We start from the raw sequence: 25,827 nt of genomic DNA, 5'->3' as shown, positions 1-25,827 counted from the left end.
GTATACCAATTAGCTCTTTTATTGCCTTACAATTCTGCTTTCAGTCCCATCCTTTTCATCCTGACACCAACTAGCCTCCTAAATATGCTTCTATTGGATGATTTTGCCCTTATCCAAATGCCTCTGCTTATGATCAATGTTCAAAGCTGCTCTACCTCAAATTACAACTCTGCCATGAAGCTTCGCACTTAAGGCCGGATCCCTGTGAAACATGAAGTTTCCCTAGGACATGTTACATGGAGTGGCTAGTGGTAAGACTGACAGTGGAAGCTCAATTAATAGTTCCCAGACTCTCTATATATAGTCCCCCATAAAAAAGTTTGAGAATTGAAGGGTGCAAATCAAAATTGCTGGAAAATCCTGGGCCAAAAAATGTCAAACCCCAAATATCATATAATGGAATACTAAAGAAGCACTCTCATGAAACTTTTTACTACCTAAACCTCCATAAATGTAAATCTAGTGTATGTGCATTAATATACTCATCGAACACCATCTTCCCCAATTTCTAGCCGGCCCTCTTCTGGGTCACATGACTTCTATTCCAACTTGTTGGATCAAACTAGGGTTTCTGTGAGCAGAAAATCGTTTTTACAATGTAAGTCTATAGAGCGTCAGAATAAGTCTCCATAGACTACACTGTAAAGGCAACTTCCAATTCACATATACAGTACAGACCAAAAGTTTGGACACACCTAATTTAAAGATTTTTCTGTATTTTTATGACTATTAAAATTGTACATTCACACTGAAGGCATCAAAAATATAAATTAACACATGTGGAATTATATACTTAACAAAAAAGTGTGAAACAAATGAAATTATGTCTTATATTCTAGGCTCTTCAAAGTAGCCACCTTTTGCTTTGATGACTGCTTTGCACACTCTTGGCATTCTCTTGATGAACTTCAAGAGGTAGTCACCGGGAATGGTCTTCCAACAATATTGAAGAAGTGCCCAGAGATGCTTAGCACTCGTTGGCCCTTTTTCCTTCACTCTGCGGTTCAGCTCACCCCCAAACCATCTCGGTTGGGTTCAAGTCTGGTGACTGTGGAGGCCAGGTCATCTGGCATAGCACCCCATCACTCTCCTTCTTGGTCAAATAGCCCTTACAAAGACTAGAGGTGTGTTTGGGGTCATTGTCCTGTTGAAAAATAAATGATGGTCCAACTAAACGCAAACGGATTGAATAGCATGCCGCTGCAAGATGCTGTGGTAGCCATGCTGGTTTAGTATGCCTTCAATTTTGAATAAATCCCCAACAGTGTCACCAGCAAAGCACCCCCACACCATCACACCTACTCCTCCATGCTTCACGGTGGGAACCAGGCATGTAGAGTCCATCCGTTCACCTTTTCTGCATCGCAAAAAGACACGGTGGTTGGAACCAAAGATCTCAAATTTGGCTCATCAGACCAAAGCACAGATTTCCACTAGTCTAATGTCCATTCCTTGTGTTCTTTGGCCAAACAAGTCTCTTCTGCTTGTTGCCTGTCCTTAGCAGTGGTTTCCTAGCAGCTATTTTACCATGAAGGCCTGCTGCACAAAGTCTCCTCTTAACAGTTGTTGTAGAGATGTGTCTGCTGCTGAACTCTGTGTGGCATTGACCTGGTCTCTAATCTGAGCTGCTGTTAACCTGCGATTTCTGAGGCTGGTGACTAAACTTGTCCTCAGAAGCAGAGGTAACTCTTGGTCTTCCTTTCCTGGGGCGGTCCCCATGTGAGCCAGTTTCTTTGTAGCACTTGATGGTTTTTGCCACTGCACTTGGGGACACTTTCAAAGTTTTCCCAATTTTTCGGACTGACTGACCTTAATTTCTTAAAGTAATGATGGCCACTCGTTTTTCTTTACTTAGCTGCTTTTTTCTTGCCATAAAACAAATTCTAACAGTCTATTCAGTAGGACTATCAGCTGTGTATCCACCAGACTTCTGCACAACACAACTGATGGTCCCAACCAGGGCTGGACTGGCCATCGGGCAGTTCTGGCAAATGCCAGAAGGGCCGGTGGCAGTAGTGGGCCGCTCGAGTGTGCCGCTGTCGGCACACTCCCCCCACTGTCGGCACACTCCCGGCCCCGCATTCAACTATACCGGCGTCATACACGCCGGTACAGTTGAATGCAATGATGGAGGAGAGAGCGTCTGCTGACGCTCCCTCTCCCATCATTCCCCGCTCTGCCTGCCGCTGACACTGCGGGTGCACGATGACTTCATAGTATCGCGCACCTGCTGTTTGACCGGGCGGGCAGACTGTAGCTGCTGAGACCGGAGCCAGGAGCAGCACGGGGCACGAGGAGAGGTGAGTAGAATGTTTTTTTTTATTATTATTATATATCAATGACTGAGTGATAACTGGATTGTGGGGCTATTGAGGGGCTGCATTACATTCTATGGGGCTGGGCTGCATTACATTCTATAGGGCTGTGCTGCATTGCATTGTATGGTGGCTGTGCTGCATTACATTCTATGGGGGCTGTGCTGTATTACATTCTATGGGGGCTGGCTGTATTACATTCTATGTGGACTGTGCTGCATTACATTCTATGGGGGCTGTGCTGCATTACATTCTATGGGGCTGTGCTGTATTACATTCTATGGGGGCTGTGCTGCATTACATTCTATGGGGGCTGTGCTGCATTACGTTCTATGGGGGCTGTGCTGTATTACATTCTATGGGGGCTTGCTGTATTACATTCTATGGGAACTGTGCTGTATTACATTCTATGGGGGCTGTGCTGCATTACATTCTATGGGGCTGTGCTGTATTACATTCTATGGGGACTGTGCTGCATTACATTCTATGGGAGCTGTGCTGCATTACATTCTATGGGGGCTGTGCTGTATTACATTCTATGGTGACTGTGCTGCATTACATTCTATGGGGGCTGTGCTGCATTACATTCAATGGGGCTGTGCTGTATTACATTCTATGGGGACTGTTCTGCATTAAATTCTATGGGGCTGTGCTGCATTACATTCTATGGGGTTGTGCTGCATTACATTCTATGGGGCTGTGCTGTATTACATTCTATGGGGCTGTGCTGCATTACATTCTATGGGGCTGTGCTGCATTACATTCTATGGGGGCTGGCTGCATTACATTCTATGGGGGCTGTGCTGTATTACATTCTATGGGGCTGTGCTGTATTACATTCTATAGGGACTGTGCTGTATTACATTCTATGGGGGCTGTGCTGCATTACATTCTATGGGGGCTGTGCTGCATTATATTCTATGGGGTATGTGCTGCATTACATTCTATGGGGGTTGTGCTGCATTACATTCTATGGGGGCTGTGCTGCATTACATTCTATGGGGGCTGTGCTGCATTACATTCTATGGGGCTGTGCTGCATTATATTCTATGGGGTCTGTGCTGCATTACATTCTATGGGGGCTGTGCTGCATTACATTTTATGGGGGCTGTGCTGCATTACATTATGGGGGGGCTGTGTGCTGCATTACATTCTATGGGGGCTGTGCTGCATTGCATTCTATGGGGCTGTGCTGCATTACATTCCATGGGGGCTGTGTGCTGCATTACATTCTATGGGGGCTGTGCTGCATTACATTCTATGGGGGCTGTGCTGCATTACATTCTATGGGGGCTGTGCTGTATTACATTCTATGGTGACTGTGCTGCATTACATTCTATGGGGGCTGTGCTGCATTACATTCAATGGGGCTGTGCTGTATTACATTCTATGGGGACTGTTCTGCATTAAATTCTATGGGGCTGTGCTGCATTACATTCTATGGGGTTGTGCTGCATTACATTCTATGGGGCTGTGCTGTATTACATTCTATGGGGCTGTGCTGCATTACATTCTATGGGGGCTGTGCTGCATTACATTCTATGGGGGCTGGCTGCATTACATTCTATGGGGGCTGTGCTGTATTACATTCTATGGGGCTGTGCTGTATTACATTCTATGGGGACTGTGCTGTATTACATTCTATGGGGGCTGTGCTGCATTACATTCTATGGGGGCTGTGCTGCATTATATTCTATGGGGTATGTGCTGCATTACATTCTATGGGGGTTGTGCTGCATTACATTCTATGGGGGCTGTGCTGCATTACATTCTATGGGGGCTGTGCTGCATTACATTCTATGGGGCTGTGCTGCATTATATTCTATGGGGTCTGTGCTGCATTACATTCTATGGGGGCTGTGCTGCATTACATTTTATGGGGGCTGTGCTGCATTACATTATGGGGGGGCTGTGTGCTGCATTACATTCTATGGGGGCTGTGCTGCATTGCATTCTATGGGGCTGTGCTGCATTACATTCCATGGGGGCTGTGTGCTGCATTACATTCTATGGGGGCTGTGCTGCATTACATTCTATGGGGGCTGTGCTGCATTACATTCTATGGGGGCTGTGCTGTATTACATTCTATGGGGGCTGTGCTGTATTACATTCTATGGGGGCTGGCTGTATTGCATTCTATGGGGGCTGTGCTGTATTACATTTTATGGGGACTGAGCTGTAATGCTGGATACAGCTGTAATTATATGTTATATAGTCGTGTTACACTCCCCTCACTTCTTGTAACCTACAAGTGTACAAAGATATTATACAGTCACCATGTGACAAGTGGGCCTGTGTGACTTCAAATGCCAGGGCTGAATTTTAGTCCCAGTCCGGCCCTGGTCCCAACCCATTTATAAGGCAAGAAATCCCACTTATTAAACCTGACAGGGCACACCTGTGAAGTGAAAACCATTCCCGGTGACTACCTCTTGAAGCTCATCAAGAGAATGTCAAGAGTGTGCAAAGCAGTCATCAAAGCAAAAGGTGGCTACTTTGAAGAACCTAGAATATAAGACATAATTTCAGTTGTTTCACACTTTTTTGTTAAGTATATAATTCCACATGTGTTAATTCATAGTTTTGATGCCTTCAGTGTGAATGTACAATTTTCATACTGTAGATCCTACGAGTTGGAATTGCCGTCATGTGAGTGACAACATGACCAGTGCTGGGCTGGAAAACTGAGGAAGATGGTATATTAACGTACTTTGTTGTGAATTCTGTTCTCGAACTCCCTCCGGTGGTTATGAATGGTACTTCGGCGAGTTCTGTCCATGGACTCCCTCTGGTGGCTGTGAGTGGAGCTGCTGGTTCTGAGGTTCCTTCCTCAGCTGACCTCGTTTAGTCCTAGGCTGGCTGCTCTATTTAACTCCACTTAGATCGTTACTTGATGCCAGCTGTCAATATCCTAGTACTGGTTCAGTACTCTCTTGGATCTTTCAGATGACCTGTCTACTCCAGCAAAAGCTAAGTCCCTGCTAGCTTATTTGTTTACCACTGTTTTCTTGTCCAGCTTGCTATCATGATTCTGCCTTGCTAGCTGGAAGCTCTGGGATGCAGAGTGGCACCTCCACACCGTGAGTCGGTGTGGGGTCTCTTTTGCACACTCTGCGTGGTTTTTTGGTAGTTTTTTATGCTGACCGCAAAGATACCTTTTCTATCCTCAAGTCTGTTTAGTTAAGTCTGGCCTCCTTTGCTGAAACCTATTTCATTCCTGTGTTTGTGACTTCCATCTTAACTCACAGTCAATATGTGTGGAGGCTGCTTTTCTCTTTGGGGGAATTTCTCTGAGGCAAGTTAGGCCTTATTTTCTATCTTTAGGGGTAGTTAGCTCTTAGGCTGTGAAGAGGCATCTAGGCAGAGTCAGGTACGCTCCACGGCTATTTCTAGTTGTTGTGATAGGATTAGGGGTTGCGGTCAGCAGAGCTCCCACTTCCCAGAGCTTGTCCTGTATTACTAGTTTGCTCATCAGGTCATTCCTAGTGCTCCTAACCACCAGGTCATCATAACAGTACAGCTGGCCCGTAAAGTGTTAATGCATCTCAATAGAGGGATAAAGGAAGTTCTGAGACCATTTTTTTTTTCCTCTGCAGCGTGTTTTTTTTTTTTCCCCTAAATCTCTGGGTGGTTCAGGACACAGGTGTAGATATGGACATTCAAGGTCTGTCCTCTTGTGTGGATCAACTCACTGCAAGGGTACAAGGCATTCAAGATTATGTAGTTCAGAACCCGATGTTAGAACCCAGGATTCCAATTCCTGATTTGTTTTCTGGGGATAGATCTAAGTTCCTGAATTTCAAAAATAATTGTAGACTGTTTTTTGCTTTGAAACCCCGCTCCTCTGGTGACCCCATTCAGCAAGTAAAAATCATTATTTCTTTGCTACGTGGCGACCCTCTAGACTGGGCATTTTCCCTTGCGCCAGGAGATTCTGCATTGTGTAATGTAGATGCGTTTTTTCTGGCGCTTGGGTTGCTTTATGATGAACCAGATTCAGTGGATCAGGCAGAGAAAATCTTGCTGGCTTTGTGTCAGGGTCAGGATGATGCGGAGGTATATTGTCAGAAGTTTAGAAAGTGGTCTGTGCTTACTCAGTGGAATGAGTGTGCCCTGACGGCAATTTTCAGAAAGGGTCTTTCTGAAGCCCTTAAGGATGTTATGGTGGGATTCCCCACGCCTGCTGGTCTGAATGAGTCTATGTCCTTGGCCATTCAGATCGATCGACGCTTACGTGAGCGCAAAACTGTGCACCATTTGGCGGTATCTTCTGAGCAGAGGCCTGAGCCTATGCAATGTGATAGGACCTTGACCAGAGCTGAACGGCAAGAATACAGACGGCAGAAGGGGCTGTGTTTTTACTGTGGTGACTCCACTCATGCTATCTCTGATTGTCCTAAACGCACTAAGCGGTTCGCTAGGTCTGCCACCATTGGTACGGTACAGCCAAAATGTATTTTGTCCGTTACTCTGATTTGCTCTTTGTCATCCTATTCTGTTATGGCATTTGTGGATTCAGGCGCTGCCCTGAATTTGATGGACTTGAAGTTTGCCAGGCGCTGTGGTTTTTTCTTGGAGCCTTTACAGTATCCTATTCCATTGAGAGGAATTGATGCTACGCCTTTGGCCAAGAATAAGCCTCAGTACTGGACTCAATTGACCATGTGCATGGCTCCTGCACATCAGGAGGATGTTCGCTTTTTGGTGTTGCATAATCTGCATGATGTGGTCGTTTTGGGTTTGCCATGGCTACAGGTCCATAATCCAGTATTGGATTGGAAATCAATATCTGTATCTAGTTGGGGTTGTCAAGGGGTACATGAGGATGTCCCATTGTTGTCAATTTCATCTTCCCATCCTTCTGAAGTCCCTGAGTTCTTGTCAGATTACCGGGATGTATTTGATGAGCCCAAATCCAGTGCCCTACCTCCTCATAGGGATTGTGATTGTGCTATTAATTTGATTCCTGGTAGTAAGTTTCCGAAGGGCCGACTGTTCAATTTATCTGTGCCAGAACACGCTGCTATGCGGAGTTATGTAAAGGAGTCCTTGGAGAAAGGTCATATTCGCCCGTCGTCATCACCATTGGGAGCAGGGTTCTTTTTTGTGGCCAAGAAGGATGGTTCTCTGAGACCTTGTATAGATTACCACCTTCTCAATAAAATTACCGTCAAATTTCAGTACCCTTTGCCGCTACTGTCTGATTTGTTTGCTTGGATTAAGGGGGCTAGCTGGTTCACTAAGATAGATCTTCGAGGGGCGTATAATCTTGTGCGTATTAAACAGGGCGACGAATGGAAAACAGCATTTAATACGCCCGAGGGCCATTTTGAGTACCTGGTGATGCCATTCGGGCTTTCTAATGCTCCATCTGTGTTTCAGTCCTTTATGCATGACATCTTCCGAAAGTACCTGGATCGATTCATGATTGTATATTTGGATGATATTTTGGTCTTTTCGGACGATTGGGAGTCTCATGTGAAGCAGGTCAGAATGGTGTTCCAGGTCCTTCGTGCTAATTCCTTGTTTGTGAAGGGGTCTAAATGTCTCTTTGGAGTTCAGAAAGTTTCATTTTTGGGCTTCATTTTTTCCCCTTCTACTATCGAGATGGATCTTGTTAAAGTTCAGGCCATTTATGATTGGACTCAGCCTACTTCTGTGAAGAGCCTTCAGAAATTCCTGAGCTTTGCTAATTTTTATCATCGCTTCATCGCTAATTTTTCTAGTGTTATTAAACCATTGACTGATTTAACCAAGAAAGGTGCGGATGTGGTCAATTGGTCCTCTTCGGCCGTCGAGGATTTTCAGGAGTTGAAGCGTCGTTTTTCTTCTGCCCCTGTGTTGTGTCAGCCAGATGTTTCGCTCCCGTTTCAGGTCGAGGTGGATGCTTCTGAGATTGGAGCAGGGGCTGTTCTATCTCAAAGAAGTTCTGATGGCTCGGTGATGAAGCCATGTGCTTTCTTTTCTAGAAAGTTTTCACCTGCTGAGCGCAATTATGATGTGGGCAATCGAGAGATATTGGCTATGAAGTGGGCGTTCGAGGAGTGGCGACATTGGCTTGAAGGAGCCAAGCATCGCGTGGTGGTCTTGACGGATCACAAGAATCTGACTTATCTCGAGTCTGCCAAGCGGTTGAATCCTAGACAGGCTCGATGGTCGCTGTTTTTCTCCCGCTTCGATTTTGTGGTTTCGTACCTTCCGGGTTCTAAGAATGTGAAGGCTGATGCCCTTTCAAGGAGTTTTGTGCCTGATTCTCCGGGAGTTCCTGAGCCGGCTGGTATTCTCAAAGAGGGGGTAATTTTGTCTGCCATCTCCCCTGATTTGCGGCGGGTGCTGCAGGAGTTTCAGGCTGATAGACCTGACCGTTGCCCAGCGGAGAAACTGTTTGTCCCTGATAGATGGACTAGTACAGTTATCTCTGAGGTTCATTGTTCGGTGTTGGCTGGTCATCCTGTAATCTTTGGTACCAGGGATTTGGTGGCTAGATCCTTTTGGTGGCCTTCCTTGTCACGGGATGTGCGTTCTTTTGTGCAGTCCTGTGGGACTTGTGCTCAGGCTAAGCCCTGCTGTTCTCGTGCCAGTGGGTTGCTTTTGCCCTTGCCGGTCCCGAAATGGCCCTGGACGCATATTTCCATGGATTTTATTTCAGATCTCCCTGTCTCTCAAAGGATGTCGGTTATCTGGGTGGTTTGTGATCGCTTCTCTAAGATGGTCCATTTGGTACCTTTGCCTAAATTGCCTTCCTCCTCTGATTTGGTTCCATTATTTTTCCAGCACGTGGTTCGTTTACATGGCATTCCGGAGAACATCGTGTCGGACAGAGGTTCCCAGTTTGTTTCGAGGTTTTGGCGGTCCTTTTGTGCTAAGTTGGGCATTGATTTGTCTTTTTCTTCAGCTTTCCATCCTCAGACAAATGGCCAAACCGAACGAACCAATCAGACTTTGGAGACATATCTGAGATGCTTTGTTTCTGCTGATCAGGATGATTGGGTGTCCTTCTTGCCTTTGGCTGAGTTCGCCCTTAATAATCGGGCCAGCTCGGCCACTTTGGTTTCGCCTTTTTTCTGTAATTCTGGTTTCCACCCTCGTTTTTCTTCAGGACAGGTTGAGCCTTCTGACTGTCCTGGTGTGGATTCTGTGGTGGACAGGTTGCAGCAGATTTGGACTCACGTGGTGGACAATTTGACATTGTCCCAGGAGAAGGCTCAACGTTTCGCTAACCGCCGTCGCTGTGTTGGTCCCCGACTTCGTGTTGGGGATTTGGTTTGGTTATCGTCTCGTTATGTTTCTATGAAGGTTTCGTCTCCTGAGTTTAAGCCTCGTTTCCTTGGTCCTTATAAGATTTCTGAAATTCTTAATCCTGTGTTATTTCGTTTGGACCTTCCAGCTTCTTTCGCCATCCATAATGTGTTCCATAGGTCGTTATTGCGGAGATATGTGGCTCCTATGGTTCCCTCCGTCGACCCTCCTGCCCCGGTGTTGGTTGAGGGGGAGTTGGAGTATGTGGTGGAGAAGATTTTGGATTTTCGTGTTTCGAGACGGAAACTTCAGTACCTGGTCAAGTGGAAAGGTTATGGTCAGGAGGATAATTCCTGGGTGGTTGCCTCTGATGTTCATGCTGCCGATCTTGTCCGTGCCTTTCATTTGGCTCGTCCTGATTGGCCTGGGGGCTCTGGTGAGGGTTCGGTGACCCCTCCTCAAGGGGGGGTACTGTTGTGAATTCTGTTCTCGAACTCCCTCCGGTGGTTATGAATGGTACTTCGGCGAGTTCTGTCCATGGACTCCCTCTGGTGGCTGTGAGTGGAGCTGCTGGTTCTGAGGTTCCTTCCTCAGCTGACCTCGTTTAGTCCTAGGCTGGCTGCTCTATTTAACTCCACTTAGATCGTTACTTGATGCCAGCTGTCAATGTCCTAGTACTGGTTCAGTACTCTCTTGGATCTTTCAGATGACCTGTCTACTCCAGCAAAAACTAAGTCCCTGCTAGCTTATTTGTTTACCACTGTTTTCTTGTCCAGCTTGCTATCATGATTCTGCCTTGCTAGCTGGAAGCTCTGGGATGCAGAGTGGCACCTCCATGCCGTGAGTCGGTGTGGGGTCTCTTTTGCACACTCTGCATGGTTTTTTGGTAGTTTTTTATGCTGACCGCAAAGATACCTTTTCTATCCTCAAGTCTGTTTAGTTAAGTCTGGCCTCCTTTGTTGAAACCTATTTCATTCCTGTGTTTGTGACTTCCATCTTAACTCACAGTCAATATGTGTGGGGGCTGCCTTTCTCTTTGGGGGAATTTCTCTGAGGCAAGTTAGGCCTTATTTTCTATCTTTAGGGGTAGTTAGCTCTTAGGCTGTGAAGAGGCGTCTAGGCAGAGTCAGGTACACTCCACGGCTATTTCTAGTTGTTGTGATAGGATTAGGGGTTGCGGTCAGCAGAGCTCCCACTTCCCAGAGCTTGTCCTGTATTACTAGTTTGGTAATCAGGTCATTCCTAGTGCTCCTAACCACCAGGTCATCATAACAATACTTACACTACATATTTAGACAAGTTTAAGGCCTAAAATATTTTATGGGAGTGCTTTTTTAGCAAATATTTAAAGGGTTAAAATAAATTACCATATTTCCATTATTACCTATCCACTACTCTACTATCTTCATCACTGCTATAGACTTTGAATTCAATGACAGGTCACATACACCATTAGTGTACCATGCGACTCTTGACCCCCGTCTTGTAGCTTTTGGGGAAACAAGGAAAGCAGGACACCACTCTTCAGGTAATCTATGGGGGTCTGAGTGATTGGATCATCAACAGTTATGTCAACCATGCGTTACAGAGGAGATCTGGATATTTAGGTAGCAAGCCAGCAACTGTATGTAAAAAGATCTAGTAGTGTGAGAGACCTGGTGATAGCCGGCAAGCCAGGGTGCCATGTATGTGAGAATTATTGTCTGAGCAAGAAATATCTAGTACAAACTACAAAACACACACACCCATAGGAACCCAAGTCATTGGTGCCTAGGGTCAAGAGCATGATACTTTGGCCCATGAGATTCTTACCTGTGCTTCATCTTAGCTCAACCAGTTCATGTGTGAAATATTCATACTGCTATTCGTACTGCTGCTGCTTCAAACTGTTTAAAAAAGTCCTTTACAGAAACCTATTCTGCAAAATACTTGTATATAGAGAAATGTGTCTATTTCATGGTTTGGAGACTGTACTACTAGTTGCTCACGCCCTGTAGAAATAGCCATGGCCACCCAGCGTACACATAAACAAGACAGTGGAAGCCCTTTTGTCTACAATAGATGCATGTAGAATCCAGGTTACACTGGGTTCCTGCCAGGGGAAATGAAACAATAAACTAATTCAAACAGTAAGTCTCCTAAAGAAAATATAGAATATGGGAATTTGTATAAATCCGATATTAATGAGACATACATTTTCAATGAATCTTTTGTATATTTTTCATAAACACTGCCTCCCTTTGGATTAAATATAAAATGTAATAGTTCTGTTCCTTTTGTTCTTTAAACTACTCCTCTACCTATAAGGTGTCCAATTGACCTGAATAAAAGATTGGCAAGTACTCTAGGGGTATTGAGAATTTAGCAGTGACTGTACGGGGATATATACATATATTCCATGAGTTGGAATCTGGAGGTGTATATACCATACGCTTACTGTTAGTTTCCCAATAACTGGCCTGTTAGTGTAAACAGCCTGCGGCCTCCTCCATCATTCATCGGCCAATTGTGTAATTGTCCAGAAAACAGGGGGCAGCAGAGAGCTGATCACTTTAAAGATCACAGAGGGTGGTTCTCTTGACCTTCTCAGTCTGTGATATTGTGAATTCTTGATTAAATTCTTGACAAACTCCATGACAGGTAGTGCAGCTACTGGCCACAGTGACCTAAAGAGGCACAGTGCAATCCTGAACAAAGTGAATGATGCATCTCTACATTTGACTGTGCCATGAATGTACTTTAATATGGGTGTTATGAGCTCACCTGGTAAAGTGGATTTACTAAGCAGAAGGTCAGGGTGAGCAGCATTGACCAGAGGCATTAATTGGACAAATCTGGGCTAGTTGGTTGACAATTGTAACAGCAAGAACCAGCACAGTTGAATATGCTGGAGAGCATGTGGATCATAAGAGCAGGATGTGCTAGGTGCAGTAGAGAACACCAACAACATCAACACCAACACTCAGTTGAGACCAATAGACAAGCATGAATCTTAATTAACCCCTTAGTGATAGAGCCAATTTTGTTCTTAATGACCAAGCCAATTTTACAATTCTTACCACTGTCACTTTATGAGGTTATAGCTCTGGAACACTTCAATTGATCCCACTGATTCTAAGACTGTTTTTTCATGACATATTGTACTTCATGTTAGTAGTAAAATGTCTTCGATATGGCTTGCGTTTATTTATGAAAAAATGAAAATTTGGCAAAAATTTAGAAAATTTTGCAATTTTCAAACTTTTAATTTTTGTGCCCTTAAATCAGAGAGTCATATCGCACAAAATAGTTAATAACAAACATTTCCCACATGTCTACTTTACATCAGCACAATTTTGGAAACATAATTTTAAAGGGTTAAAAGTTGACCAGGGATTTCTCATTTTTCCAACAAAATTTACCAAATCGTTTTTTTTAGGGACCACCTCACATTTGAAGTGAGTTTGGGAGGTAAATATAACAGAAAATACCCAAAAGTGACACCATTGTAAATATTGCACCCCTCAAGGTACATCAAACCACACTCAAAATGTTTATTAACCCTTCAGGTGCATCATGAGAACTAAAGCAATGTGGAAGGAAAAAAATGAACATTTTACTTTTTTCTTCAAAAATTTACTTTGGAACCAATCTTTTTTATTTTCCCAAGGGTATCAGGAAAAAATGGACCACAATATTTGTTGTGCAATTTCTCCTGAGTACGCCGATACACTGTATGTGGGGGAAAGCCACTGTTTGGGCGCATGGCAGTGCTCAGAAGGGAGGGAGCACTGTTTGACTTTTTGAACTCAAAATTGGCTGGAATCAATGGCGGGCGCCGCAACCATAACCCTAGCCCCACTCTAACCCTAGCTCTAACCCGAACCTTAACCCCAACCCTAGCCCTAATGGAAAAATATATTTTTTGAATTTTATTATTTTTACCTAGCTAAGGGGGAGATAAAGGGAGTTTTGATTTACAATTTTTTTTTAATTTTGATCACTGTGATAGGGTCTATCACATTGATCAAAATGAACCAATAGGAAAAATCTCCCACTGTTGACGGGTGCCGGCCGGCAGATCTCGGCGGGTGCACTGCGCATGCGCCTGCCATTTTCTTCCTGGAAGAAGAAGCCGAGGGCCGGGGGACAGAGCCAGAGGAACCGGGGGATGCCGGAGGTATGGGGGCCCTCTGGGGACCCCGTTTCTCTCTTCTCTGATGTGCTAGATCATATCACAAGAGAGAGAAATAAATGGGAAATCAAACTTTTTTTTGCAGTCGCTGTTACCTTGGTGAAAAACGAACTTCGTAACACTGGGGATGGTAAAAACTGACCTGAATCATGTTCTCCAGGGTCTGAGCTACCCCAGATAACTGAGACCCAGAGATTTTCCAACGCTGGAGGACGCTATACCTTTATTACTCAGCGCAGTTAAAAAGCAGCACTGAGGAATAAGTACCCTTAACTGCCACCGTTAGAAGGCATATTAAGAGGTTGATAGGCATCTGTCAACACTAGGGTTGAGCGACTTTCATTTTTTTAAGATCGAGTCGGGTTTTGCGAAACCCGACTTTGTCCAAAGTCGAGTCGAGTGCAGTCGGCCGATTATCGCTAAAAGTCGGGGATCGACCGAAACACGAAACCCAATGCAAGTCAATGGGGAAGCATAGTCGGCAGTGAGTGGAGGCCAGGAAAACACCTACAGTGCCCATTTTAATGCCAAAAACATCCATTCTTGTTTCTGAAGCTTGTCAATCTTAATTAACTTTATAATAATAGTTGGGCATTGGAAATTGGGGGTCATTTGGCAAAAGTTGTGAGGGGGTAGGGCTGGTTCAAGGTTTTAGTGGGCCCAGGAAACGTGGACTACGTCACGGCGGTGGAGCAGTGAGAAGTAAGTATGTCAAGTTTGCAAGTGCTGTGATCCTAAGCAAGCAGGGGGGGCCACTCGTTGGCATTGGCACTGGCACAGGGCCCCTCAAAGTACAGCGGTGTGTTTGCACGGCGGGGGCGCCTCCCACCAGCAGCGACACTTTTGAGTACTCTGAGGGGCCCTGTGCCAGTGATGTCGCCAACGAGTATGCCCCCCCACCTGATGAAGGAACCTGCACTTTCATCTGCACCTTCCTCTTTGTCCCTGTGTAAGGTGGTATAACATGCGGGAAGGGGAACCTTACTTTCAGCAGGGTCAGATTCTGGCTGTGTAGAGTGCAAGGGGAATGTAGTGGTCTAGGTCAATGTACCAGCAGACTCATCTAGCAGTGGCTGGGCAATGGGCAGGATGAGGAGTACTAAACACAGATATAGGGCCAAAGAATAAAGTAGGCTAAATGCAGTTCAAAATTGGTAACAGGACTAAACAGGCGGCATTGCTTTGTTCAGTGGAGTAGCAAACCCAGGAGCAGCAGACACTGTTTTAAGGGCCCAACCACACTAGTAGGCCAAATGCAGTTTAATATCTGCTACTATAGGCCAAAAGCCTAAAGACTGAAGCTCAGCTTTATACAGTGGAGGACAACACCATGGAGCGGCAGACACCGTTAGTAGGCTGTAACCACCAATTTTTTGTTAAAAAAGCACTTAATGAGAGCCAGAAGGTTGAAGCTCAGCTTTATACAGTTGAGGACAACACCAGGGAGCGGCAGACACCGTTAGTAGGCCGTAACCAAAGTTGAAGGCCAAATGCAGTTTAATATCTGATACTATAGGCCGAAAGCCTAAAGACTGAAGCTCAGCTTTATACAGTGGAGGACAACACCAGGGAGCGGCAGACACCGTTAGTAGGCCCCAACCACCAATTTTTTTAAAAAAAGCACTTAATGAGAGCCAGAAGGTTGAAGCTCAGACAAGGCAACCTGGAGGAGAACACCAAGGAGGAGGAGAACACTCAGGAGGAGGACAACACCAGGGAGCGGCAAACATAGTTATTAGGCCCCAACCACCAATTTTTTTTAAAAAAGCACTCAATGAGAGCCAGAAGGTTGAAGCTCAGATTTATTCAGTTGAGGACAACACCAGGGAGCGGCAAACATAGTTATTAGGCCCCAACCACCAATTTTTTTAAAAAAATCACTTAATGAGAGCCAGAAGGTTGAAGCTCAGATTTAGACAGTGGAGGAAAATTTGAATTAGGGACTGCAGACAGACTTAGTAGGCTGTCCCCTGTGGACCATGCATCCACCACATTAACCCATTGCGCCGTAATGGACACGTAACCTTCCGTGGCCATGCCTACAGGTCCATGCGTCTGTTGTCAGGTGCACCTTTGTACTCACAGATTGCCAGAGTGCATGGACAATGGAGGTGGTGCTGGTGGAGGGCTGGGATGGCTTTTCTTGCAAAAGAAGTGTCGACTGGGTAGCTCGTAGCGTGGGACAGCGTAGTCCATCATGGCTTTTTTAACATTACATAAAATAAAGAAATAGGCTCTTTGCACTTTAAAATAGGTTCCAGGGGTACACAGGCAGCATTGTGGTCAGCGGAGGAGGAGGATTGCAAGGAGGGACCGCAGACAGGCGTACTAGGCCTAAAATAACTAAAAATAGGCTCAAGGCAGTTTTAAATCGGTTACATGGATACACAGGCAGCATTGTGGTCAGCGGAGGAGGAGGATTGCAAGGAGGGACCGCAGACAGGTGTACTAGGCCTAAAATAACTTAAAATAGGCTCAAGGCAGTTTTAAATCGGTTACATGGATACACAGGCAGCATTGTGGTCAGCGGAGGAGGAGGATTGCAAGGAGGGACCGCAGACAGGCGTACTAGGCCTAAAATAACTTAAAATAGGCTCAAGGCAGTTTTAAATCGGTTACATGGATACACAGGCAGCATTGTGGTCAGCGGAGGAGGAGGATTGCAAGGAGGGACCGCAGACAGGCGTACTAGGCCTAAAATAACTAAAAATAGGCTCAAGGCAGTTTTAAATCGGTTACATGGATACACAGGCAGCATTGTGGTCAGCGGAGGAGGAGGATTGCAAGGAGGGACCGCAGACAGGTGTACTAGGCCTAAAATAACTTAAAATAGGCTCAAGGCAGTTTTAAATCGGTTACATGGATACACAGGCAGCATTGTGGTCAGCGGAGGAGGAGGATTGCAAGGAGGGACCGCAGACAGGCGTACTAGGCCTAAAATAACTTAAAATAGGCTCAAGGCAGTTTTAAATCGGTTACATGGATACACAGGCAGCATTGTGGTCAGCGGAGGAGGAGGATTGCAAGGAGGGACCGCAGACAGGCGTACTAGGCCTAAAATAACTAAAAATAGGCTCAAGGCAGTTTTAAATCGGTTACATGGATACACAGGCAGCATTGTGGTCAGCGGAGGAGGAGGATTGCAAAGGGGGACCGCAGACAGGCGTACTAGGCCTAAAATAACTTAAAATAGGCTCAAGGCAGTTTTAAATCGGTTACATGGATACACAGGCAGCATTGTGGTCAGCGGAGGAGGAGGATTGCAAGGAGGGACCGCAGACAGGCGTACTAGGCCTAAAATAACTAAAAATAGGCTCAAGGCAGTTTTAAATCGGTTACATGGATACACAGGCAGCATTGTGGTCAGCGGAGGAGGAGGATTGCAAGGAGGGACCGCAGACAGGCGTACTAGGCCTAAAATAACTTAAAATAGGCTCAAGGCAGTTTTAAATCGGTTACATGGATACACAGGCAGCATTGTGGTCAGCGGAGGAGGAGGATTGCAAGGAGGGACCGCAGACAGGCGTACTAGGCCTAAAATAACTTAAAATGGGCTCAAGGCAGTTTTAAATCAGTTACATGGATACAGAGGCAGCATTGTGGTCAGCGGAGGAGGATTGCAAGGAGGGACCGCAGACAGGGCTACTAGGCCTAAAACAACTAAAAATAGGCTCAAGGCAGTTTTACATCGGTTACATGGATACACACGCAGCATTGTGGTCAGCGGAGGAGGAGGATTGCAAGGAGGGACCGCAGACAGGCATACTAGGCCTAAAATAACTAAAAATAGTCTCAAGGCAGTTTTAAATCGGTTACATGGATACACAGGCAGCATTGTGGTCAGTGGAGGAGGAGGATTGCAAGGAGGGACCGCAGACAGGCGTACTAGGCCTAAAATAACTAAAAATAGGCTCAAGGCAGTTTTAAATCGGTTACATGGATACACAGGCAGCATTGTGGTCAGCGGAGGAGGAGGATTGCTAGGAGGGACCGCAGACAGGCGTACTAGGCCTAAAATAACTTAAAATAGGCTCAAGGCAGTTTTAAATCGGTTACATGAATACACAGGCAGCATTGTGGTCAGCGGAGGAGGATTGCAAGGAGTGTCTGACACAGTTAGTACTCATAAAAAATAAATAGATGTTAATGTCTCGCCAAAAAACAAAAAAAAAAAGTGTGGCATACTTAGGTACAGGGGTGGGCTCATCTGCTGAGTTTCTGACATAGTAATTTGGCAGTAAGTATTTACTGGTGTCAATATAGGACACTGACCCAGACTACTTTAACTAGCATCATAGATGTCAACAAATTGGTATTGTCAGTGCCAGGCATTGAATGACGTCAGCGCATAGACTAAACATTGGTGGAGCTGTGAGAGATAATTTTGCACGTGGTAGAGCACAGTTTGAGCTGGGGGGTGGGTGATCTCTCTTGTGGCCGGCGGTACCGTCCCAGGGCCCCTCATGCTACAACGGTGTGTCTGACGTTGGGTGCGCGCCACCACCGCCAGATACACTTTATTGTACTATGAGGGACCCAGTGGCAGTGCCGTCGACCAAAAGCGGGCACACCCACCTCTTCAGACAAACGGCACTCTAACGGGTGCTTGCGCCAAGTGGCGAGACCACGGCCCCGTGGGGGGAGTTTTCCCATTGAGGGAGGTGTAAACATGTCGTATGCTGGACAAACAGCTGCTGCAAATTAAGAGATTGGAACACTCAGTAAGACCAGTCCACAAGCAAGACCTTTTTATAGGAAAGCTAGGTGTCAGCCGGGAAAGGTGGGGCAAAATAATTTGAAATCCAGGAGTGGTTCATTTTAATGAAGGTTAGATCATCCACATTTTGGGTAGCCAGACGAGTCCTTTTTTCGGTTAATATTGAACCAGCAGCACTGAATACTCTTTCTGATAGCACACTAGCTGCTGGGCAAGCAAGCTCCTGCAATGCATATTCTGCCAATTCAGGCCAGGTGTCTAATTTGGATGCCCAGTAATCAAATGGGAATGACGGTTGAGGGAGAACATCGATAAGGGATGAAAAATAGTTAGTAACCATACTGGACAAATAGATGCTGCAGTACCAGTCCTGTCTGCGGTCATTGCGAAATCGCTCCACAACCTGGTCAGAAAACCCCTCTGTCCAACGCCACTTCTGATTTGTGCACCTCTAACACCTCTGCCCTGTAGCCCCCTGCAGCTCGTGTGAGAACCATCACCGGCGCTGTGTGCTGGGAATGCCTGAATCAAACGGTCTACAAGAGTAGCTTGTTTGGTTGCTAATAGTGTTGAGCATTCCGATACCGCAAGTATCGGGTATCGGCCGATATTTGCTGTATCGGAATTCCGATACCGAGATCCGATACTTTTGTGGTATCGGGTATCGGTATCGAAACAACATTAATGTAAAAATGTGTAAAAGAGAGAATTAAAATAAAAAATATTGCTATACTCACCTCTCCGACGCAGCCTGCACCTTACCGAGGGAAGCGGCAGCGTTCTTTGTTTAAAATTTGCGCTTTTCTTTCCTTACGTGAAGTCCCGGCTTTGTGATTGGTTGCGTCGCAGTCACATGGGCGACGCAACCAATCACAGCAAGCCGTGACGTAATTTCAGGTCCTTAAGGATTTTAAAATTACGTCCCGGCTTTGTGATTGGTTGCGTCGCAGTCACATGGGCGACGCAACCAATCACAAGCCGTGACGTCACGGGAGGCTGGACACGCGCGCATTGTAAAATGCGCGCTTGTCCAGCCTCCCGTGACGTCCCGGCTTGTGATTGGTTGCATCGCGATCAACCAATCACAAGCCGGGAGGCTGGACAAGCGCGCATTTTAAAATGCGCGCGTGTCCAGCCTCCCGGCTTGTGATTGGTTGACCGCGAAGCAACCAATCACAAGCCGGGACGTCACGGGAGGTTGGACAAGCGCGCATTTTAAAATGCGCGCGTGTCCAGCCTCCCGGCTTGTGATTGGTTGACCGCGAAGCAACCAATCACAAGCCGGGACGTCACGGGAGGTTGGACAAGCGCGCATTTTAAAATGCGCGCGTGTCCAGCCTCCCGGCTTGTGATTGGTTGACCGCGAAGCAACCAATCACAAGCCGGGACGTCACGGGAGGTTGGACAAGCGCGCATTTTAAAATGCGCGCGTGTCCAGCCTCCCGGCTTGTGATTGGTTGACCACGACGCAACCAATCACAAAGCCGGGACGTAATTTTAAAATCCTGAAGGACCTGAAATTACGTCACGGCTTGCTGTGATTGGTTGCGTCGCCCATGTGACTGCGACGCAACCAATCACAACGCCGGAACGTGATTTTAAAATCCTGAAGGACCTGAAATTACGTCACGGCTTGCTGTGATTGGTTGCGTCCCGGCCACATGGGCGGCACGCGACCAATCACAAGCCGGGACTTCACGTAAAGGAAAGAAAAACGCGAATTTTAAACAAAGAACACTGCCGCTTCCCTCGGTAAGGTGCAGGCTGCGTCGGAGAGGTGAGTATAGCAATATTTTTTATTTTAATTCTTTCTTTTACACATTAATATGGTTCCCAGGGCCTGAAGGAGAGTTTCCTCTCCTTCAGACCCTGGGAACCATCAGGGATACCGTCCGATACATGAGTCCCATTGACTTGTATTGGTATCGGGTATCGGTATCGGATTGGATCCGATACTTTGCCGGTATCGGCCGATACTTTCCGATACCGATACTTTCAAGTATCGGACGGTATCGCTCAACACTAGTTGCTAATATTTGTTTGAGGTTCTCATGTGGCATAATATTTTGCAATTTGCCTTTATAGCGAGGGTCAAGGATGCAGGCCAACCAGTAATCGTCATTAGGGTTGAGCGAAACGGGTCGGCAATTTTCAGAAGTCGCCGACTTTTGGCAAAGTCGGGTTTCATGAAACCCGACCCGACCCCTGTGTGGGGTCGGCCATGAAGTCGGCGATCTTCTGAATCTGGAATCGGAATTCCGATACCGATTCCCGATATGTTTAAGATATCGGGAATTGGTATCGGAATTCAGATTTAAGTGTAAAATAAAGAATTAAAATAAAAAATATCGCTATACTTACCCTCTGACGGGCCCTGGTACTAACCGGGAACCTTCCTTCCTTAGAATCAGCCTTCCAGGACCTTGCGGTGACGTCGCGGCTTGTGATTGGTCGCGCGGCCGCCCATGTGACCGCTGCACGACCAATCACAAGCCGCGACGTCACCGTGACGTCATGGTAGGTCCTGGAAGGGCTGATTCTTAGGAAGGAAGGCTGCCGGAACGAAGCCGAGGGTGAGTATATTCCTATTAGGTATATACTCACCCTCGGACACGCCCTGCTTCTTTCCGGCAGCCTTCCTTCCTAAGAATCAGCCCTTCCAGGACCTTCGGTGACGTCACGGTGACGTCGCGGCTTGTGATTGGTCGTGCAGCGGTCACATGGGCGGCCGCGCGACCAATCACAAGCCGCGACGTCACCGTGACGTCACCGCAAGGTCCTGGAAGGCTGATTCTAAGGAAGGAAGGTTCCCGGTTAGTACCAGGGCCCGTCAGAGGGTAAGTATAGCGATATTTTTTATTTTAATTCTTTATTTTACACTTAAATATGGATCCCAGGGCCTGAAGGAGAGTTTCCGCTCCTTCAGACCCTGGGAACCATTGGAAACCCAATGCACTGCATTGGGTTTCGAGTTTCGGCCGACCCCGACCCCGACTTTTTTATAGGATCGGCCGATTTCACTCGACCCGACTTTTGAAAAAGTCGGGTTTCGTGAAACCCGACCCGATCTTATAAAAGTAAAGGTCGCTCAACCCTAATCGTCATCGCTCATCATTTTAATAATGCGTGGGTCCCTTTTGAGGATACGTAAGGCATAATCCGCCATGTGGGCCAAAGTTCCAGTTGTCAAATCTGCGGTTGTGCTGGTTTGAGGGGCAGTTACAGGCAAATCTACGTCACTTGTCTCCCTTAAAAAAACAGAACCCGGCCTTGCAACGCCACTAATTTCGGTTGGCCCAGGAGAAGCTTCCTCATTAAAAAAGTACTCATCCCCATCATCCTCCTCGTCCTCCTCCTCTTCGCCCGCTACCGCGTCCTCTACACGGCCCTGACCAGACAATGGCTGACTATCATCAAGGCTTTCCTCTTCCTCGGCTGCAGATGCCTGCTCCTTTATGTGCGTCAAACTTTGCATCAGCAGACGCATTAGGGGGATGCTCATTCTTATTATGGCGTTGTCTGCACTAACCAGCCGTGTGCATTCCTCAAAACACTGAAGGACTTGACACAGGTCTTGTACCTTCGACCACTGCACACCTGACAACTCCATGTCTGCCATCCAACTGCCTGCTCGTGTATGTGTATCCTCCCACAAAAACATAACAGCACGCCTCTGTTCGCACAGTCTCTGAAGCATGTGCAGTGTGGAGTTCCACCTTGTGGCAACGTCGATGATTAGGCGATGCTGGGGAAGGTTCAAAGACCGCTGATAGTTCTGCATACGGCTGGAGTGTACGGGCGAACGGCGGATATGCGAGCAAAGTCTGCGCACTTTGAGGAGCAGGTCGGGTAACCCCGGATAACTTTTCAGGAAGCACTGCACCACCAGGTTTAAGGTGTGAGCCAGGCAAGGAATGTGTTTCAGTTGGGAAAGGGCTATGGCAGCCATGAAATTCCTTCCGTTATCACTCACTACCTTGCCTGCCTCAAGATGTACAGTGCCCAGCCATGACTGAGTTTCTTTCTGCAAGAACTCGGACAGAACTTCTGCGGTGTCTGTTGTCGCCAAAACACTTCATTGCCAATACAGCCTGCTGATGCTTGCCACTAGCTGTCCCATAATGGCACACCTGGTGTGCAACAGTGGCAGCTGCAGATGGAGTGGATGTGCGACTGCGGTCTGTGGACGAGCTCTTGCTTCTGCAGGAGGACGAGGAAGAGGAGGAGGGGGGGCGAATGCCTACAGCCAACTCTTTCCTTGACCGTGGGCTAGGCAGAACTGTCCCAATATTGCTGTCCCCTGTGGACCCTGCATCAACCACATTCACCCAGTGTGCCGTGATGGACACGTAACGTCCCTGGCCATGCCTACTGGTCCATGCATCTGTTGTCAGGTGCACCTTTGTAGTCACAGACTGCCTGAGTGCATGGACAATGCGGTCTTTAACATGCTGTTGGAGGGCTGGGATGGCTTTTCTAGAAAAGAAGTGTCGACTGGGTAGCTCGTAGCGTGGTACAGCGTAGTTCATCAGCGCTTTGAAAGCTTCGCTTTCAACTAACCGGTAGGGCATCATCTCTAATGAGATTAGTCAAGCAATGTGGGCGTTCAAACCCTGTGTACGCGGATGCGAGGATGAGTACTTCCTTTTCCTAACAAGAGTCTCATGAAGGGTGAGCTGGACTGGAGAGCTGCATACGGTGGAACTAGCGGGGGTGCCGGTGGACATGGGTGACTGAGAGAGGGTTGGAGATGGTATTCTTGCCGGTGCCCTACATGCAGTGTTTCCTACTAATAACCTGGTGATTCCCTGACTGCTTTGGCCTGGCGACGAAAGCTGCACAGATACTGCAGGTGGTGCGGGAAATGGTGGGCTTACAGAGAGGGAAGGGATGTAGCGTTGCTGACTAGCTTCATTGGCCGAGGGTGCTGCAACCTTTAGGGACGTTTGGTAGTTAGTCCAGGCTTGCAAATGCATGGTGGATAAATGTCTATGCATGCAACTTGTATTTGGACTTTTAAGATTCTGACCTCTGCTTAAGGTACTTGAACATTTTTGACAGATGACTTTGCGCTGATCATTTGGATGTTGTTCAAAAAAATGCCAGACTGCACTCTTTCTACTATCGGATACCTTTTCAGGCATTGCAGACTGAGCTTCTTTAACCGGATGGCCACGCTGTCCTCCAACTGGTTTTGGTTTTGCCAAGCGTTTTTGGCCAGATACTGGCCCGGCAGATGGAACCTGTTGTGATGTTGATGCCTGCTGTGGCTCCTCCTCCTCCGCTTCAGAACTACTGTCGCCTGCACCCTGTTCCCCCAATGGCTGCCAATCGGGGTCAACAACTGGGTCATCTATGACCTCCTCTTCTATGTCGTGTGCAACTTTGTCTGTGTCACCGTGTAAGCCGGTGGTATAGCGTTTTTGACGGGGCACCATAGTCTCCGCTGGTTTTGATTCTGCCTCAGTACACTGCGAGGGTAATGTTCTGGTCTGAGTCAAAGGAACAGCATAGTAATCTGGCTGTGGCTGTGCATCTGTGCACTCCATGTTCGAATGGGCATGGCCTGTTAACTGTTTCACAGTCTAACCCAGGAACGGTATGTGTAAAGAGCTCCATGGAGTAACCTGTTGTGTCGACTGACACATCCTTCACTGTTGTTCTGGGTGAAGGACACAAGGAAGCGACTTGTTCCTGACCGGGAGCATCCACTGACGATGCACTGCTCTGACATTTGGCACTTTCCGAGGAGGAGGCGAAAGAGCTAGAGGCAGAGTCAGCAATGAAAGCCAATACTTGTTCCTCCTGCTCCGGCTTCAAAAGTGGTTTTCCTACTCCCAGAAAAGAGAGCGTTCGAGGCCTTGTGTAGCCAGACGACGAACCTGGCTCAACAACTCGAGACTTAGGTGCTGTACTGCTTTTACCATGACCACCTGATGCTCCACCACCACTACCATCATTACCAGCTGACAATGACCGCCCACGGCCACGATCTCTTCCACTAGACTTCCTCATTGTTTGCAAAACGTAACCAAAGTAACGGTATTTGTTACTGTAAAACAACTTATAAGGTGAACTCAAACTTCTGTAGGATTTATATATATACCTTTATAGGTGCCTGACACTGAAAGGAAAATCAGGCCCAATGTTACACACTAGGTTTTCTGTGCCCCAATAATTTGAGACAGATGGCACACACAGGACCGGCACTCAAGCAGAAATGCCAATCTTAATCTCCCACTATTTTTTTTTTTACAGGGAGAATTTACCAAAAAAAAAAAAAAGGCCCAATATTACACACTGGTTTTCGGTGGCACACAAGGAGAGACAGATGCCACACACAGGACTGGCACAGAGGCAGACTTGCCAATATTTATCTCCCACTATTAATTATTTTTTTTACAGGGAGAATCTACCCCCCCCAAAAAAATGGCCCAATATTACACACTGGTTTTCAGTGGCACACAAGGAGAGACAGATGCCACACACAGGACTGGCACAGAGGCAGACTTGCCAATCTTTATCTCCCACTATTAATTATTTTTTTTACAGGGAGAATTTACCAAAAAAAAAAAAAGGCCCAATATTACACACTGGTTTTCGGTGGCACACAAGGAGAGACAGATGCCACACACAGGACTGGCACAGAGGCAGACTTGCCAATCTTTATCTCCCACTATTAATTTTTTTTTTACAGGGAGAATTTATCAAAAAAAAAAAAAGGCCCAATATTACACACTGGTTTTCGGTGGCACACAAGGAGACACAGATGCCACACACAGGACTGGCACAGAGGTAGACTTGCAAATCTTTATCTCCCACTATTAATTATTTTTTTTACAGGGAGAATTTACCCCCCCCAAAAAAATGGCCCAATATTAAACACTGGTTTTCGGTGGCACACAAGGAGAGACAGATGCCACATACAGGACTGGCACAGAGGCAGACTTGCCAATCTTTATCTCCCACTATTAATTTTCTTTTTTACAGGGAGAATTTACCGCCCCCAAAAAAAGGCCCAATATTACACACTGGTTTTCGGTGGCACACAAGGAGAGACAGATGCCACACACAGGACTGGCACAGAGGCAGACTTGCCAATCTTTATCTCCCACTATTAATTATTTTTTTTACAGGGAGAATTTACCAAAAAAAAAAGGCCCAATATTACACACTGGTTTTCGGTGGCACACAAGGAGAGACAGATGCCACACACAGGACTGGCACAGAGGCAGACTTGCCAATCTTTATCTCCCACTATTAATTTTCTTTTTTACAGGGAGAATTTACCGCCCCCAAAAAAAGGCCCAATATTACACACTGGTTTTCGGTGGCACACAAGGAGAGACAGATGCCACACACAGGACTGGCACAGAGGCAGA

This window comes from Ranitomeya variabilis, chromosome 4 (genome assembly GCF_051348905.1).
Source record: "Ranitomeya variabilis isolate aRanVar5 chromosome 4, aRanVar5.hap1, whole genome shotgun sequence".
NCBI classification, from domain to species: Eukaryota; Metazoa; Chordata; class Amphibia; order Anura; family Dendrobatidae; genus Ranitomeya; species Ranitomeya variabilis.
Note: the sequence above shows the minus strand (reverse complement) of the source record.